The sequence below is a fragment of the Dipodomys merriami genome, unplaced genomic scaffold (genome assembly GCF_024711535.1).
Source record: "Dipodomys merriami isolate MVZ:Mamm:240054 unplaced genomic scaffold, mDipMer1.0.p SCAF_3, whole genome shotgun sequence".
NCBI lineage: Eukaryota > Metazoa > Chordata > Mammalia > Rodentia > Heteromyidae > Dipodomys > Dipodomys merriami.
In genome coordinates, this window is record NW_027204492.1 from 36,267,162 (window position 1) to 36,283,729 (window position 16,568).

General features: G+C 38.4%; 1 protein-coding gene and 1 pseudogene across 4 annotated transcripts in view; one reads left to right on the forward strand and one right to left on the reverse strand.

Moving 5' to 3' along the window:
• Tmem164 (transmembrane protein 164) overlaps positions 1-16,568 on the reverse strand; it is a 181,752-nt gene that overhangs the window by 82,289 nt on the left and 82,895 nt on the right. The gene's annotated exons all lie outside the window — the stretch shown is intronic.
• On the forward strand, positions 5,488-5,992 carry LOC138839255 (mitochondrial import inner membrane translocase subunit Tim17-A pseudogene; annotated as a pseudogene).

Sequence of the window (16,568 nt, forward strand, 5' to 3'; positions counted from 1 at the left end):
AAAACATAACAAAGGAATCATGCCAGAGAGACAAACTTAAAAAGGAGAGAGGAAGAAGGGAAAGGGGAGGGGAAAGAAAGGGATGGGAGGGGCAGAGATGGGAGAAAAAGGCTTTAAGTAGACTTGCTAGCCTTTCAGACTGTAGAAGTGTGGTCTTACCCAAAGGGCTACTCATAGATAGCAAGGGCTAAGTCAGAGTTGTGATGTTTATATGCAAACTAACCAGCCCACAGCCAGGCTTCCTCCACCTGACGCTTACACTAAAAAGGCAATACTCCTCTACATTAGTCATCTCAGAGCCAGATACCAGGTAACTAGGAATATCTCCCTCAGTTTAGAGCCTATGGAAATAATTCAAACTAGACAAGTATGAACTCTTTACCCAGCCCTACTTCTCTCTCATGGAAGCTTCAATAAGGATGGTGGCCTAAACCTTCCCCTTCTGCCTCCAGTCCTTCCCATCTTGATGTCTTTCCCATATAACCCTGCTTAGAGTTCTAGATCCCTGTGAGTATAACCAACTTTGTTTTCCTCAGCTTTTCTTCTACGACCTCTTAGGGATATACCTAACTGATCATAACATAGAAGAATACAAAACTGCCATTACTACTCTCACAAATATTTCCTATAAGTAATTTTAGTTTTATATAGGCTACTGTGTTCAGTTGGCTTAGTCAGTAAGAACATGTAACTTCAAATAAAGATATCAATTCTCATGAATATAATCTATAGACTCAGAAAAATTTAATTTTGTCTACAGAGATAAACTGAATCTAAAGTGTATATGGAAGGGCAAAGAAATAGGAGTAGCTGAAGTAATTTTTAAAAGAAGATAGATGAAAAAATCATATTACCTGATTTTAATGCTTACAGTAAAGATAGAATGAGCAAAGTAATGTGGTCTTGGCCAAGAATTGACACATCATTCAATGGAACAGAACACTATAGTCAAACCAACACTGATAGGGTCATTTGACAACAGTGCAAATTATATTGTAGAAATTAGATATCCATATGTAATATAGTGTACACACATAAGCTAAACCTCACACCTTATATAAAGGTTGTCATAAATCTAAATAAAAATGTAAAGCTATAAAATTTTAGGAGAAAAATCTTCAATCTTAGGAAAGCAATTCTTCGACATAACATAAAAATGCATACAGAAAAATACAATAAACAATCAAAATTTAAAACTGAATCTGAAAAATGCTTGTAAAGATAAATAAAGCGAGAGAAAATGTGTACAGTTGAATCTTCAAACTCAACAATTAAAAAAATCAATTTAAAATAGAAAGATGGGACCGAAGGTTGTAGCTCAGTGCTTGCCACATGTACACAACACTGTGTTCAATTCCTAGCACTACCACCACCAAAAAGTGGGGCAGGAATGCAAACTAAAACACAATCAGAAGTCATTCCTCACCTACCAATAGAATTGCTAAAATGAAATAGTGACACTAGAAATGGCCAGGAAGGCTGTAGAGAAACTGGAACTCTCATACATTTTCAGTGGAAGTATAAAATCTAAGAGCAATTTAAAGGAATCTGGCATTGTCTTCTACTCCTGGAGGTTTATCTCCTGGAATGAAAAATTGTATTTCCCCCAAAACTGTACACAAATGTGTACAGTAACTCCATTCATAATAGCTAAAATGTGGAATACAACTATAAGTCCATATGTCCTTTCCTCTCATGAATGAACATACAACTGTGGTACACACATACTATGGAAAATCACTAGCAACATAAAGGTTTAGACAACTGCTTCATCTAACCACATGGACGAATCTCAAAGGCATTATGCTGCATGTACAAAACCAATCTCAAAAAGACACATGAAGTAGTGTTCCATTTATATTCTCAGAATAACAAAACTTCAGAGAAGAAGAACTGATATGTGGATGCCAGGTTTTCGGGATGTGGCTATATGTATGAGGAATTTTAAGAAGTGATAAAATGTGGTGCTCGTCATATAATCCAAACGCATGTTAAAACTCAAAGAACTGTTGGGTTCAGCTCCATTCTTTTAGTCAATATTTAGGCAGCACTTTTTAAAAAGTGAACTCAAATATTGTACTTCTTTTAAATGTTAATTGGCTATTCTACTGTATAGTTTTCGTATTTTGATTGAAACCCTCTAACAACTCTGTAAATTTTAACTCATTTTAGTTGATTTTCAGTACTATTTACATAGGATTGATTTTTATGGATATAGAAGAAATGTGCTGTATTTTAATAAAATTCACTTGTATGTGTGTTGTAATCTCTAAAATAATGACAAAACAGCTTCTTTAAAAAAAAACTCAGAGAACTTTATACTATAAAAGAAACTTTAGTATATGATACTATTCAAAATATACATGAAAATCAAGACAATAAATTCTCCCAGTCCCCAATGTTAGCTTTCACATCCACTGAATATTGTTTTAAGTCATCTAAACAATGCTTTCTCACCCTAGTCCATTTTATCTTGAAATTTTCAAACAGATGAAAAAATATAAAAAGTAATATAATATGTACTCATGTGTTTCACATCCTATTTTAATCAATTTTAACATTGACTCAGTTGAAGCCCTTTCTGAATCGTATTCATCTGCCCCACCCCCACCAGAAAGAACCTCAATTCTAAAAATATTTCCTTTCTGTTCACATTTTATACATTTATTGCATTTATAAGTATTCATAAACCATATATAGTGTTATGTTTATCCCATTAAATGTGTGGTAGTGTAAATACATACATAATGCATCTTCCATAAATTATACTCTTTATCCATCATGGCTTCTTCTAAAGATCCATGTTAATATATACAGTTCTTCTTCATCTGTTTTTCATTGCTATATAATATTTAATCCTATGAACATATAATATACTATTTGTCCATTATCATGTTGATGCATATCAGAATCTACTCTTTTCCCATTGGCCAGTTATGCTAAGATTTACTTTCTGTAATTTGTATTATAAATAAAATAGCTGAACTTCTATCATCCTAGAGTCCAGGATCTTTCTGCACTGATGTTGTTTCTAAGTTCATGTCCTAAGAGTATACTTTTCTTGTAACAGCATAATCATGTCACATGATAAAAAATACAATTTATACTTTACACTTCAGAACTCACAGATCAGAAAGCATGACAACTAGCCATGTAGCTCATACCTATGAGCCTAGTTTCTCATCCGACTGAGATCTGGAAAATAGAGGTTCAAAAGTCAACCTGGGGTTGGGAAGGTGGTTCAGTGGAAAAGCGCTTGCCTTGCATGCTCGAGGCCCTGGGTTTGATTCCTCATCACCACATAAGCAGGAAAAAAAAAAAACCAGAAGTGTCGCTGTGGTTCTAGTGGTAGCGTGCTAGCCTTGAGCTGAAGAGCTGAGGGACAGTGTCCAGACCCAGAGTTCAGGCCCCACAACCAGAAACCAGACCCCCCCCCCAAAAAGTCAACCTATACAGAAAAGTTAATGGGTTTGCATCTCTAATTAATGAGCAAAAAGCCAGAATGGAAGCATTGTTCAAGTGGTAGAGCCCAAGCCATGAACAAAAAAACCAGGAGACCATCCTGATATTGGCACAAAAAAAGAGAAGAAAAGACAAATGTTGAATCTAGGTGAGATCATATGTCTTCATGTTTACTTTTCTATACATCTGAAAAATTTCAGAATAAAAGCTGAAACACAAAAAATGAAAAAGTAAGAAAAATCAGACAAGAGTAACAGTAGTACAAAGACAGTTCCTGGTTCTAGCCAGTGGCTTCCTACTTCCTTATTCTGGATCAAATGAGGTTCCAGAGAATATCTTTCCCCTTTTAAAGTTCAGGATGTTGGCAAAAGCTTCTATCTAGCAGGTACTCAAGTGGTGAGAGTTTACCTATATAAAAATGACCTTAATTCTGAAAATTTCCTTATGTGAATGAATGAAAACAATTTCATTCTGAACTTGTAATGGTGACATACAGAGATGGTGAAGTAGGAAGAAAAGGATAATGCTACTCATTATCCACACTCACTAAGTGCTTAGCATATATGTCAGCTTCCATGCTATGAGATTTACATGGGTCATCTCATCTCACTGTCACAACCATTCAAGGAAATAGTTACTATTAATAGACTCCTTTTCAAATGAAGTAGAGGTTGAAGCTTTTAGCCTCACTTGAGATCATAAAGCAAGTAACAAGCACAAGGAGCGCCAGGGCCACCTACTTCTGGTACATTACTAGATAACCTTCAAAATACATGTAGCCAATAAACAAGATATTGAATGATCAGGGCATTGTTTCAGCACATTATACTGTATTAATCCAAGTCAAGCAATATCTCTACTGTCATTTGAAATAAGATTTAAAAGAATATTTATTAAGATGGGGAAAACAATTATGGTCTATTAACTTTTAAAATATGCCAAGGTAGCATATACAGAATAATCATACTATTTCTGAAAAATGAAACTAATGAGAAATTATACTAACATCTTAACTAGAATCATCAGCCAGTTTTATTGTTGCCTTTATTGCTTTCTGTAATGTTTGATTTTTTCCCCTTTTCCATAAGCAGTCTATCTTTGTAATAAAAACAAATGACTTCTACTTCATCATTATCAATTGCACAGCTCCTATATACCATGCCCAAACCTTTTCTGTGATGTTCTATTGCTCTTTGTGTGGAATTGCTCTTGCCCAATATATAGCATAGAAGATTGCTCCCTTGGCTTTCATTAGGATTGGGTGGCCTGACAAAAACAGACCCCAAAAGATGTGTCCCCATTCTTCTGCTGAGTACAGTTTGCCATGGTTCTCAGAATGGAAATAGTTATATTAGTCTCTACCCTTCCTTTTATCTGGAAATGATACACATCCAAAGACTTGTCTACAGAAAGCACAGCAGCCCAGGATGAAGAAAATAAATAAGTATGAGCAGTCCTCCTCCACAAACTTTCTTCAAGCACATTTGGGAGACTTGCATATATGTGAGGAGGAAGGTAGCTTTCTCTGTGCAGTTGAAATGGAAGAAAATCCTGTAATTGACTTGAAAACTTCCTACTTCGCCATGCCTTAAGGAAAGAATATAGATGAATGCAATGTAGGATCCTGACAAGTGGCAATCTGCAGAATTATCATGTATTGCTTTCTCTCCCTTGACACAAACTGAGGCTGCATAGTCCCAAGGTAACCTTCCAAACATATTACTCAGCAGTAAGTCCAAACCCCAAACCTAACCAACAAAGCAACTTCCTCAATGGTGAAACTTTTGAAAATATCACATGACACAAGCCAAATCTTAGTTCAGAATTTATCAGTATCCACAGTAACTGATCTGATGAACATTGAGAAGAGGGGTACTGAGATGTAAACTATTCCAACATTAAGAACAGATTCAATCTGAGTCCCATTTACAACCTCAGGGCAAACCCAGACAGCTGAGGCTCTCTAGGAAAAATCCTACTGTTTAAAAATGAGAGGGTAGACCTGTGTCTGGAGTCAAGATAGAGGAGAATGCCCAAAAGCCGTGCCCTTGGAGAATTGTGAATGACTGTGGTAGGGCCTTTACAATGGGTACCATAGGTGGCGGCATCTTCCAAGCTAGCAAAGGTTTTCGAAATTCTCCTGTGGTAGTGAACCACAGAATATGAGGGAGTTTGACAGCTATTAAAACCAGGGCTTCCTAGTTGAGAGGTAGCTTTGAAATTTGAGGTGGTCTCTTCCCCATGATTGACTGTATTATGGTTCAAGTCAGAGGAAAAGAAGATCTCTGGAACTCCATCACTTAGTGGTGCCTTAACAGGAGCCATCCTGCCCACCAGAAACAGACTGGTGGCCATGGTTAGGTCAGCAGCAATAGGAGGCATTCTCCTAGCTTTAATTGAAGGAGCTGGTATCTTGTTGACAAGATTTGCCTCTTTACAATTTCCCAAATGTCCTCAGTTTGCTGAAGACCCCTCCCAGTTGCCTGTAAGCCAGTTGGGGTCCTCACCTTTTGGAGACCATGGACAATAGCAATAGATATTCTTTCCTAGGATTTCTTTGAATGAGATGTAGTTCAAGAAGGATTTCAGATCAAGTTACATACAATCTGTTTTTACAACTACAGGTGGGACAACTGTGGACAAATAGGTTGTGGAGAGATATTTAGCACTTTTTTCTATTTAAAGGAACCACGGAAGGAGGATAAATGATGCTGTGTTTATTTATACACACTTGGATTGCATGTGATCAGAGTCAATGTCCAATAACATTAAAAGAAAAGCGCTTATAAGAAGAAGGACCAAAGGGCAAATAACAGTGAAACATGATCATCAATTCCTTGTGGACTTCTCTACCTGGTTATATGTGCACAGTTGATGAAACAATGAAAAGCTCCTGGAGCTTAAAAAATTGGAGGGTATATGGCCAGATGCTGGTGGCTCACACCTGCATTCCTAGCTACTCAGGAGGATGAGATCTGAGGATGTTGATTAAAAACCAGCCAATGTAGGGAAGTCTGTGAAACAATCTCCAATTAATTATCAAAAAACCAAAAGCTATTGCTCAAGTGGTAGAACATTAGCCTTGAGCACAAAAACTCAGAGACAGTGCTCAGGCCCGGAGTTAAGCCTCAGGACTGGCACACACAAAAAATTGGAGGGTATAATAAATGTAATCTAGAAAACAGGCCCAAAGGTCCAAAGGCTAACAGGGTATCAATCCTGCAGTGCCATGATCACATGTCAAGGTGCCCTCATTTTTACCCTCATCTACTCCCAAGCTTTCCTCACCTATCTTGACTCCCACCTGGCCTACTATAGTCTCTTCATCCAGCAAGGCACCTCTGAAGCCACGATGAAATTTCATCTCCTCTCCTTCAAAAACCTCTTTGGACTGAGTGAGCAGATACAGATGAGCAAATAATCCCACTTGCAGTGTAGATCCATTCCTCTCCACATGCACATAAAGAGGAATACATTTCAAAGCTTCAGTGTAGAGGGGGAGGTGGGGCTGTGCAATCTCAAAGGCAGCAAAATTATACTAACACCTCTGCTATGCACATCTTTTACCCAGGGCAGGACTAGGGGAAAGAGTTCACTGCCATCATACAGTGCCACTTATTCATTTCCACAGGTTCTCTCTTCCCACCCCTACTGCTCATATTTAGGTAAACTAGTACAGTAATTTTTCACAGTCAACTAAACTGTCTGACCACTACACAAAGCCAGGAAATCTTAGCTGCCATTCCCTTTTCCATCTATTCCTTCAAGATATCACAGCTCAGAGAGAATTCCAAAACACTAGCCTCTCTAAGAATTTCTCAGTCCCTTGTAAAACCTTCATCTGAAAAGTATTACCAGCTGGGCAAGGAGGTATAGACCTGTAAGTTCCAGTGACTCAAGAGGCTGACATGGAACAACCATCTGAGCTAGGAGTTAAAGACCATCTTGTGTACAATAGGGAGACTGTCTTAAATGAATGAACAAAAGCGCCAATGGCTCAAGCCTGTAATCCTAGCTACTCAGGAGACTGAGATCTAAGGATCACAGTGCAAAGGAAGTCCGTGAGACTCTTATCTCAAAAAAAACACTAGAAAACCGGAAGTGTCACTATGGCTCAAGTGGTAGAGCACTGGCCTTGAGCTGAAGAGCACAGGGACAGCGCTCAAGCCCAGAGTTCAAGCCCCACTACTGACAAAAAAAAAAAGCAGCAACCAGCACACCAAAGAGCAAGCAGAGAATTGGAGAATTCTATGGTGGGACCCGTGGGAAGCCTTCTACTATCTGCTGACCATAATTTTCTTCAGCACGGATAAGAAATCCAACAGAGTGATTGGGAGACTTCAGAGTTCCTTTGGTTCACAGGATTGATGGCTTCAGTAGCCCCCAGATTTGAGATGTTAGCTTTAATGAAGTTTCACATGGGAGAAAGGACAATGGAACTGGATATGCCAACCCAGCTCCATGAACAACATTGAACATATCAGAGATATGTTTCTCCTACTGCCAGCCACTGAACAGACAAAAGACTCTGGGTCTGTCCAGGTCTTAGCCAATATGAAGGCTGCCAAGGCGAGAGCTGAGAAACCAAGAGTTTCATCTGCACACCACTGAGAGAAAAGTAGCCTAGGAACAGGGAAGCACTGTTTCCAGATGGCAGGACCCAGGTCTCCAATTGCCAAGTGAGAATTTGCACATTAAGTCTGCAGAAACATCTAGCTCAGGCTTGTGGCTTCTCTGATCTAGTCTGTGGTCATTTAATAACTTAAATGTAAGGACTTTATAACTTTGAGATTGAATAATACCATCTATAGGAAGCAACCCTAGTCACCAGTATGTCTATACGCGTGAAGGAAACACTGGCTAATGTTAAGATGCCTCTGATGCGAACACATGGGAGAGTTAAAGAGTTTTCCTAAGACTTGAAAGAAAAAGACAATCCCTTTGCTGATGCTTAGGTCACAAGGGATGAGTATAAACCCTGTGGGTTACCATCCTTTAAAAAATGGAGGGCCCACCGATTGTAACCCCTCTGTATGGTATTTTCACAATAAAAAATAAAATAAAATGCAAGGAAAAAGCAGAATAAATTAAACAATAACAAAAAACAGAGGGTATCAGTATGACAAAATATAGCTTCTATTATCCTCCTGTTTAGGTCAATGATATTTTATGGAACACACAGACACACTCATTTCTTTGCATATCTTTCTTACTACAGTGAAGCAGTTCAAGTAAAGATCAAAGAACCCTGAAGGGCCAGAGCACTTGCTATCTAGCCCTTTAAAGGTTGCCAACTGCTGTTCTAAACCACAATATGCCCAAGGTTTTTTGTTTAAAATAACACTTGGCTAACAACCACTACATAGTGTCTCCCAGCTTTCCATGAAAATAGAGAAAACAATAAAATTCCCCACATGACTGAAAACATAGACTGAGAGTCATACTACTGCCAAAATCTGGGACAAATCTCCATCTAACAATAAGGCTGATGCTAAAATAAGAAAGAAAAAAAGTGACCAGTTCGTGCAGCAGCTTCCAGAAACCTGAGTGACAGGAAGATCCTCAATCTTTGTGCCATCATCAGCCTCATGGTTTACCATCTGGTAATCAATAAACAGAACAGCCATCCCTCTTTCACATGACAATCAGCCACTACCCAAACTAATGCATATCCATTTGGAGACTCTCAATTCTCCGAGTAGAGAGTAAAATATGGTGGGGTTGATCCTAGCATATTACATAAGAATGAAGTTTTCAAAAGTAAAATTTGAATAGCCATGCATATAGAAAGCCCTGGGTTATGACATATATCACGCATTAAGCAATTCCAGATGCTTACTATTAGGGCTACATATTCCACATTGGTTTAACAGAATCCACTAGATGACTAGCACACAAAACTAGAAAACAAGTTAGAAGCTATGCACATCAATCTGCCTGCTAAAAGTGCAGCTGACACGTAGCTCTAATCAATATCATGGAAAACATAGAGAATATATAAAAGCAGTCTACATTATCTGTCTGTGACTAACAACAGATTCTCCTTTGAATATGCAGAAACACACACAAAAAATACCAGTGTCAATGAAACCCTCCAGCAGCACAAGAAAAACATACATCATTCTGAAGACTGGGAGAAAGCACAGGTGTCGGAATTTAGTGCATGAACCAAACGAAATGTTTTAGAAAACTGTATCCTTAAAAGTATTCAAGAAAACTTGTACTCTATGAAGGAGGTGTAAAAAAAAAAGACAATAAAACATATTAAAAAGAAAAACAAACTGCTGTGTGCCAGTGGCTCAAGCCTATATACTTAGCTACTCAGGAGGCTAAGACTTGAAGGATCAGTAGCATTCAAAGCCAGCTTGGGCATAAAGTCTGCAATACTCCAATTAACCACTAAAATGCCAGTCTAGAGAAATGGCTGACAGAAAACCAGGTATGAGGAAGCAAGATGAGTAAATGTAAGGTCCTGAGTTCAAGACATGGTATGAGGAGGAGGAGGGAGAGGAGGAAGAGGAGCAGGAGGAAGAATCAATAAAGAAAAATTATAAAGAAATCAATACTATAATAGCACAATTAAATTTCATGCTGGAGCAAGGCATGAAGTTACATCCCTGTATTTCCAATTATGTGGGAAACAAAATTAGGAGGATCACAATTTAAGGACAGCTTAAGTAATAAATACAAGACTTAATCTGAAAAACTAAATGCAAAATGACTGGGGCATGGCTCAAGTGGTAGATCATTTGTCTACCAATCATGACACTCTAAGCTCTCTTTACGACAAAAACTCAAAGGTAAAAAAAACTACAGTGGAAATGGTAAAGAAAAAAAAGCCATCAGATTCAATCAGATTTATAGTATGGAACTCAAATTGGAGTTTCTCACAAGCATGCAGAGGGAAAGAAAAGTTTAAAAGGCACAAAGAACCAGGGAAAAGTACAGTGAGATGCATGAGAAAGTTAAGTGTTCTCTAGCTACATAGTGCAGCACAGACCTTGTTCCTTTGGGTTTCTTATTTATTACAAATTTGTAGTATTCTTCAATGAAATAGATGAAGCAACCCAAAATTTTGTATGTAACAATAAAAGACCTTGAATTGCAAAAACAATCCTTAACAGAAAGAACAGTGCTGCAGGAATATCAATACCAAATTTCAAACTCTACTACAATGCCATAGTAATCACAACAGCTTGGTACTGTCACAAGAACAAGTGAATAGAACTGAAGAACCAGAAATGAACCCACAGACCTATAGCCACCTAATCTTCAATAAAGGAGCTAAAAAATAGAATGGAAGAAAGACAGACTCTTCAGTAAATGGTGTTGGCAAAATTGGTTAAACACCTGTAGAAAACTAAAGCTAGATCCTTTTTTGTTTTAAATTTTATTTTATTTTATTTGAGAACATACTGTACAGAGGGGCTACAATTACATGGGCAGGATAATGCATACATTTCTTACCAAGTATTGCAGCCTCCTCTTTTGTTTACCCTTCACCTCCCTTCCCAGCCTCCCCCCTCCCCCCACCCAATTATACCCCCCTCCCCCCCCACACCGACATTGTAAAGCTGGTTTTGACATGACATTTTGTACTTCTCATTGTTGCAACAGGTCCACCTGAATCCTTAAACGACTTGTTTGTCCCCATCTCCTCCACATGTTATACTGACATCAAATATAGTGAAAGCGGGGGTTACAATGTGGGGGAGGGACATACAAAGCAACAAAGACATAATCTTATAAATGCGTTAGAAACACATGCATGAAAGAAACGAAAACATTAAAATACATATTTAAGGGTTCATTTTCCTAACATCACATTATCTGACCTTTTCCGCTTGACTCATACCTATACTAGATATTGCAAATAAGGGAATCCATGGGACCTATGCTTCTTTGGGCCTGGCTTACTTCACTTAATATAATTTTTTCCAAACCTTTCCATTTCCTAACAAATGGGGAAATGTCATTCTTTCTGATGGAGGCATAGAATTCCATTGTGTATATATACCACATTTTCTTGATCCATTCATCTACTGAGGGGCATCTGGGTTGGTTCCATATCTTAGCTATGGTAAATAATGCTGCAATAAACATAGTTGTGCTGGTAGCTTTAGTGTGGTCTTGTTTGTGAACATTTGGGTAAATGCCCAAAAGTGGGATTGCTGGATCATAGGGGAGATCTATGTGAAGTCTTTTGAGGAACCTCCATACTGCTTTCCAAAGTGGTTGAACAAGTTTACATTGCCACCAACAATGAAGTAAGGTTCCTTTCTGTCCACATCCCCTCCAGCATCTGTTGTTGTTAGAGTTCTTGATTTTTGCTGTTCTAACTGGAGTGAGGTGAAATCTCAATGTTTTTTTGATTTGCATTTCTTTTATGGCTAGGGATGTTGAACATTTCTTCATGTGTTTATTGGCCATCCTTCTTTCTTCTTCAGAGAAGCTTCTCTTTAAGTCTTTCGCCCACTTATTTATTGGGCAGTTGTTTCTTTGAGGATTTGTTGTTGGGTGGTTTAACTTTTTGAGTTCCAAGTATATTTTAGATATGAGACCCTTGTCCGTTGTATGGCTAGTAAAGATCTTCTCCCAATCCGTGGGCTTTCTATTGATCTTGCTAGCTATGTCATTTGCCCTGCAGAAGCTCTGCAACCTTATGCAATCCCATTTGTCCAACCTTTCTTTGATTTGTTGTGCTTCCGGGTCTCTATTCAGAAAATTTCGGCCTGAGCCAAGGAGACCTAGGGTTTCTCCTATTCCATCCTGTAATGTTTTCAGAGTGTCTGCTTTGAGTTCAAGGTCTTTGATCCATTTGGAGTTGATTCTGGTGCAGGGTGATATATAAGGATCTAGCTTTAGTTTTCTACATGTAGTTAACCAATTTTGCCAGCACCATTTACTGAAGAGGCTGTCTTTCTTCCATTCTATTGTTTTAGCTTCCTTATCGAAGATTAGATGGCTATAGGTCTGTAGGTTCATTTCTGGGTTTTCAATTCTATTCCATTGGTCCTGAGGTCTGTTTTTATGCCAATACCAAGCTGTTTTGATTACTATGGCTTTATAGTAGAGTTTGAAATTTGGTATTGATATTCCTCCAGCAGTATTCTTTCCGTTGAGGAGCGTTTTTGTAAAGCTAGATCCTTATATATCACCCTGCACCAGAATCAGCTCCAAATGGATCAAAGACCTCGAAGTCAAAGCAGACACTCTGAAAACATTACAGGATGGAATAGGAGAAACTGTAGGGCTTCTTGGCACAGGCAAAAATTTTCTTAAAAGAAACCCAGAAGCACAACAAATCAAAGAAAGGTTGGACAAATGGGATTGCATGAAACTGCAGAACTTCTGCATGGCAAAGGACATAGCTAGCAAGATCAGTAGAAAGCCCACGGATTGGAAAAAGATCTTCACTAGCCACACATCAGACAAGGGTCTCATATCTAAAATATACTTAGAACTCAAAAAATTAAATCCCTCCAAAACAAATCCTCAAAGAAACTACGGCCTGATTAATAAGTGGGCTAAAGACTTAGAGAGATTTCTGTGAAGGGGAAATAAGAATGGCCAATAGACACATGAAGAAATGCTCAACTTCTCTAGCCATAAAAGAAATGCAAATCAAAACAACATTGAGATTCCACCTCACCCCAATTAGAATGGCTATAATCAAGAAATCTAAAACAACAGATGCTGGAGGGATGTGGCCAAAAGGGAACACTACTGCATTGTTAGTGGGAGTGTATACTTGTTCAACTACTTTGGAAAGCAGTATGGAAGTTCCTCAAAAGACTCCACAAAGAGCTCCCTTATGATCCAGCAATACCACTTTTGGGTATTTGCCCAAACGATCACAAACGAGGTCATACTAAAGCTACTAGCACAACTATGTTTATTGCAGTATTATTCACTATAGCTAAGATCTGGAACCAGCCCAGATGCCCCTCAGTAGATGAATGGATCAAGAAAATATGATAGATATATAGAGAGATAGATAGATAAATAGATATACATTCTCTCTCTTTCTCTCTCTCTCTCTCTCTCTCTCTCTCTCTCTCTCTCTCTCTCTCTCTCTCTCTCTCTCTCTCTCTCTCTCTCAAAATGGAATTCAGTGCCTCTGTCAGAAAAATGACATCACTCCATTTGTTAGGAAATGGAAAGACTTGGAAAAAAATATATTAGGTGAAATAAGCCAGGCCCAATGAAACATAGGTCCCATGGTTTCCCTTATCTGTAATAACTAGTATATGTCTAGGACAAACAGAAAAAGTCAAACGCTATGTACATATGACCATATAAGATGATGTTAAGTCCCTATCTTGGGACACAAGAGGTTTTATCTTTCTTGTTGTTTTTAATGTACTCATAATGTATTATGTGATTTTTAAAATTTCTTTTGTATGTTCTTTCCCCCATGTTATGACTTCTGTTTTCACTGTATCTGATTCCGGTGTCTTGCATCTTGTATATACATTTTTCTAATTTGGGGAGAGGAAGGGAAATAACAAGATGCTGAAATAAGGATACAGGTTGACCCATTGTGACAATGAAATGTAAAAGACACTATGTTGAAAATGAACTTTACAATCTGGGCAGGGAAGGAGGAGGTGGGGAGGTGGGGAGGGAAGGATGGTAGGGGAAAGACAAAGGAGGGGGTAACAATGCTCAATAGGAAATGCATTCATTATCTTACTGATATAACTGTAACCCCTCTGTACAGTATCTTTACAATAAAAATATATTTAAAAAAGAATAAAATAATGGACAAAGTTTAAAAAAAAAGAATTGGTGGAGCAAGTTGGCTCATAAATGGAACTGGGTGGGTTTCCTAAAAGTAATTGGGACAGGTAATTTATTTTGAAGTCAGTAGTAGGATAGTAAGCACAAAATAATTTCCATCATGTCTTCCATCATTATGCATTTGGCACTAGTTCCAAGACATCCTTGAAGATACCAAAATCCATGGAAGCTCAAGTCTCTAGTGTAAAATGGACATTTGCATATAGCCTACCAACTTCCCCTACACTTTGATTCAACTGTAGATGACTGTTGCTAGGTAAACTGTGGCTATACACCGTCAGGAGAAAATGATGAGGAAAAGGTCTAACTGTCCAGATGAAAAATTATAAAGTATTTTCCATCTGCAGTGGGTTGACTCTATAGATATGAAACTTGTAGACACAGCATGTTATGGGAATAGATTTTGTACAAAACTGAGTGAGCAAAGGCATTCTGTATCTTGGATATTAAAAAGTACTAGTATAAGCCAGGTACCAATGGTTGACATCTGCAATACCAGCTACTTAGGAGGCTAAGATCTGAAGATTGGAGTTCAAAGCCAGCCTAGGCAGGAAAGTCTGTGAGGCTCTCAATTATTCACTAAAAATGCTGGAAATAGAGCTGTAGCTCTAAGTGGTAGAGCGCTAGCCTTGAGAATAGCTCAGAGACAGTGCTCAGGCCCTGAGTTAAAGCCCCAGGATCGGCATTAAAAAAAAGTGCTAGTGTATAAGCTCTTCAGGAAAGAATGATTCAAATCAATCAAATGAATAAAAAGAAAGGGCTCAGACCAAAAGAGACATCAAACAGCCCTGTAAATATAAACAGAACACAACCAACAATCCTGGTACCACTATTAAGCAATCACAGAAGAAAAGACCCAGGAAGGGAAGTATAGGAAGACTTCAGGGGCAGAAAGCCATCCAAAAAACTAGAATCCTATGAGTTTGATATGTGAGATCAAAGGCACATCATGGCCAAGGTTGTTATGGGGATGCCCAGGTAGAAACTTGGTCTGTTTATACTTCACATCCTAGTTGTTTCTGCAGAGGTAGTCTTCCTTTCCAGTAAAGTGCTACATCAGCAGTATTTCACAAGTCATAGGCCAACTTAGGAGCATGGAAAGGAAACAGTCTGAGACCCAGCCAGCACATTAGCAAATCATCATTCCCATTGTTAAATGTAGAGAATCCTGTGGAGAACCCTATCCCCTTTCCACTGTGAAAAGAAGTGGTAGCCCCAATTCACCATGGGGTATGCCATAACCCTTCCCTGCAAGGAATGGACATGTCTCCATGAAGAACATGCTTAACTGGGCCACCAGGAAACTCACACATAGCAGGCACAGCAAAGGACCAATGAACAAAGCCAAACACAGGAAAGGCAGTGCTAGTCAATGGGAACATAGGTCCCATGGATAGAAAGACCTCAGCAGTGCCTATTTGTGTACACTAAGATTAGTATGGCTTTAAGTAAGAGGCTTTTGCACTTTTTGCATGTTCACTGATAGAAATTACTTCAACAACACAAAGCAAGGGACTAGCAGTATAGGAGTCAGTGAGACTTTTGATCAAATCCATATGCACCATGCACAAGCCATTGAAACTTTTTGAGCCTCAGTTTCCTAGCTCCAACTAGGAATAATAATAGAGCTCCTCCAACAGGTTTGTTAGAAGCATCAAGTAAAGGAATCATGCACATGGCTCTCCACCCGATGTAGCCATGAAGTTAATCTGATGACACATCTTAGCAGGTAAAGAAAAGCAGCTAGACATGGTATCACATGCCTATAATCCCAATACCCAGGCAGCTAGGCAGGAGGATTCAGAATAGTCTAGCCTGAGATACATAGTAGATTCCAGGTGAATCTGGGCTGTATACATGGTGAGATGCTGTCTCAAAAAGATTTTTAAAATTGCAAGCCTGTTACTATGTGATCTTAGTTAAATTATTCAGTTACTCATTATTTCTTGGCTCCCAATTGCTTAATGTATACTATAATGTATTTCTTGTTCAAAACATTATTTTAAATATCAAACAAGGGCAATTTAAGCCAGTATATTTTGAAATAGTAAAGAGATTAATATAAGGCAAATTTATTATTTTAAGCTGTCTACTTTCTAAAATATTAAGGTTTATTTTCTGCTTTTGGTTTTTGATAGCAACATAGTTTGAATTCAGGGCATCTCGCATGCTTAACTTGCTTGCTCAGCTGATGCTCTTCCACCTGAGTCCTGCTTTCCAGCTCTGTATTTGGTTATTTTAGAGACAGAGTCTCACAAACTTTTCTGCCCAGGTTGGCCTCAAAACATGATCCTCATATTAGT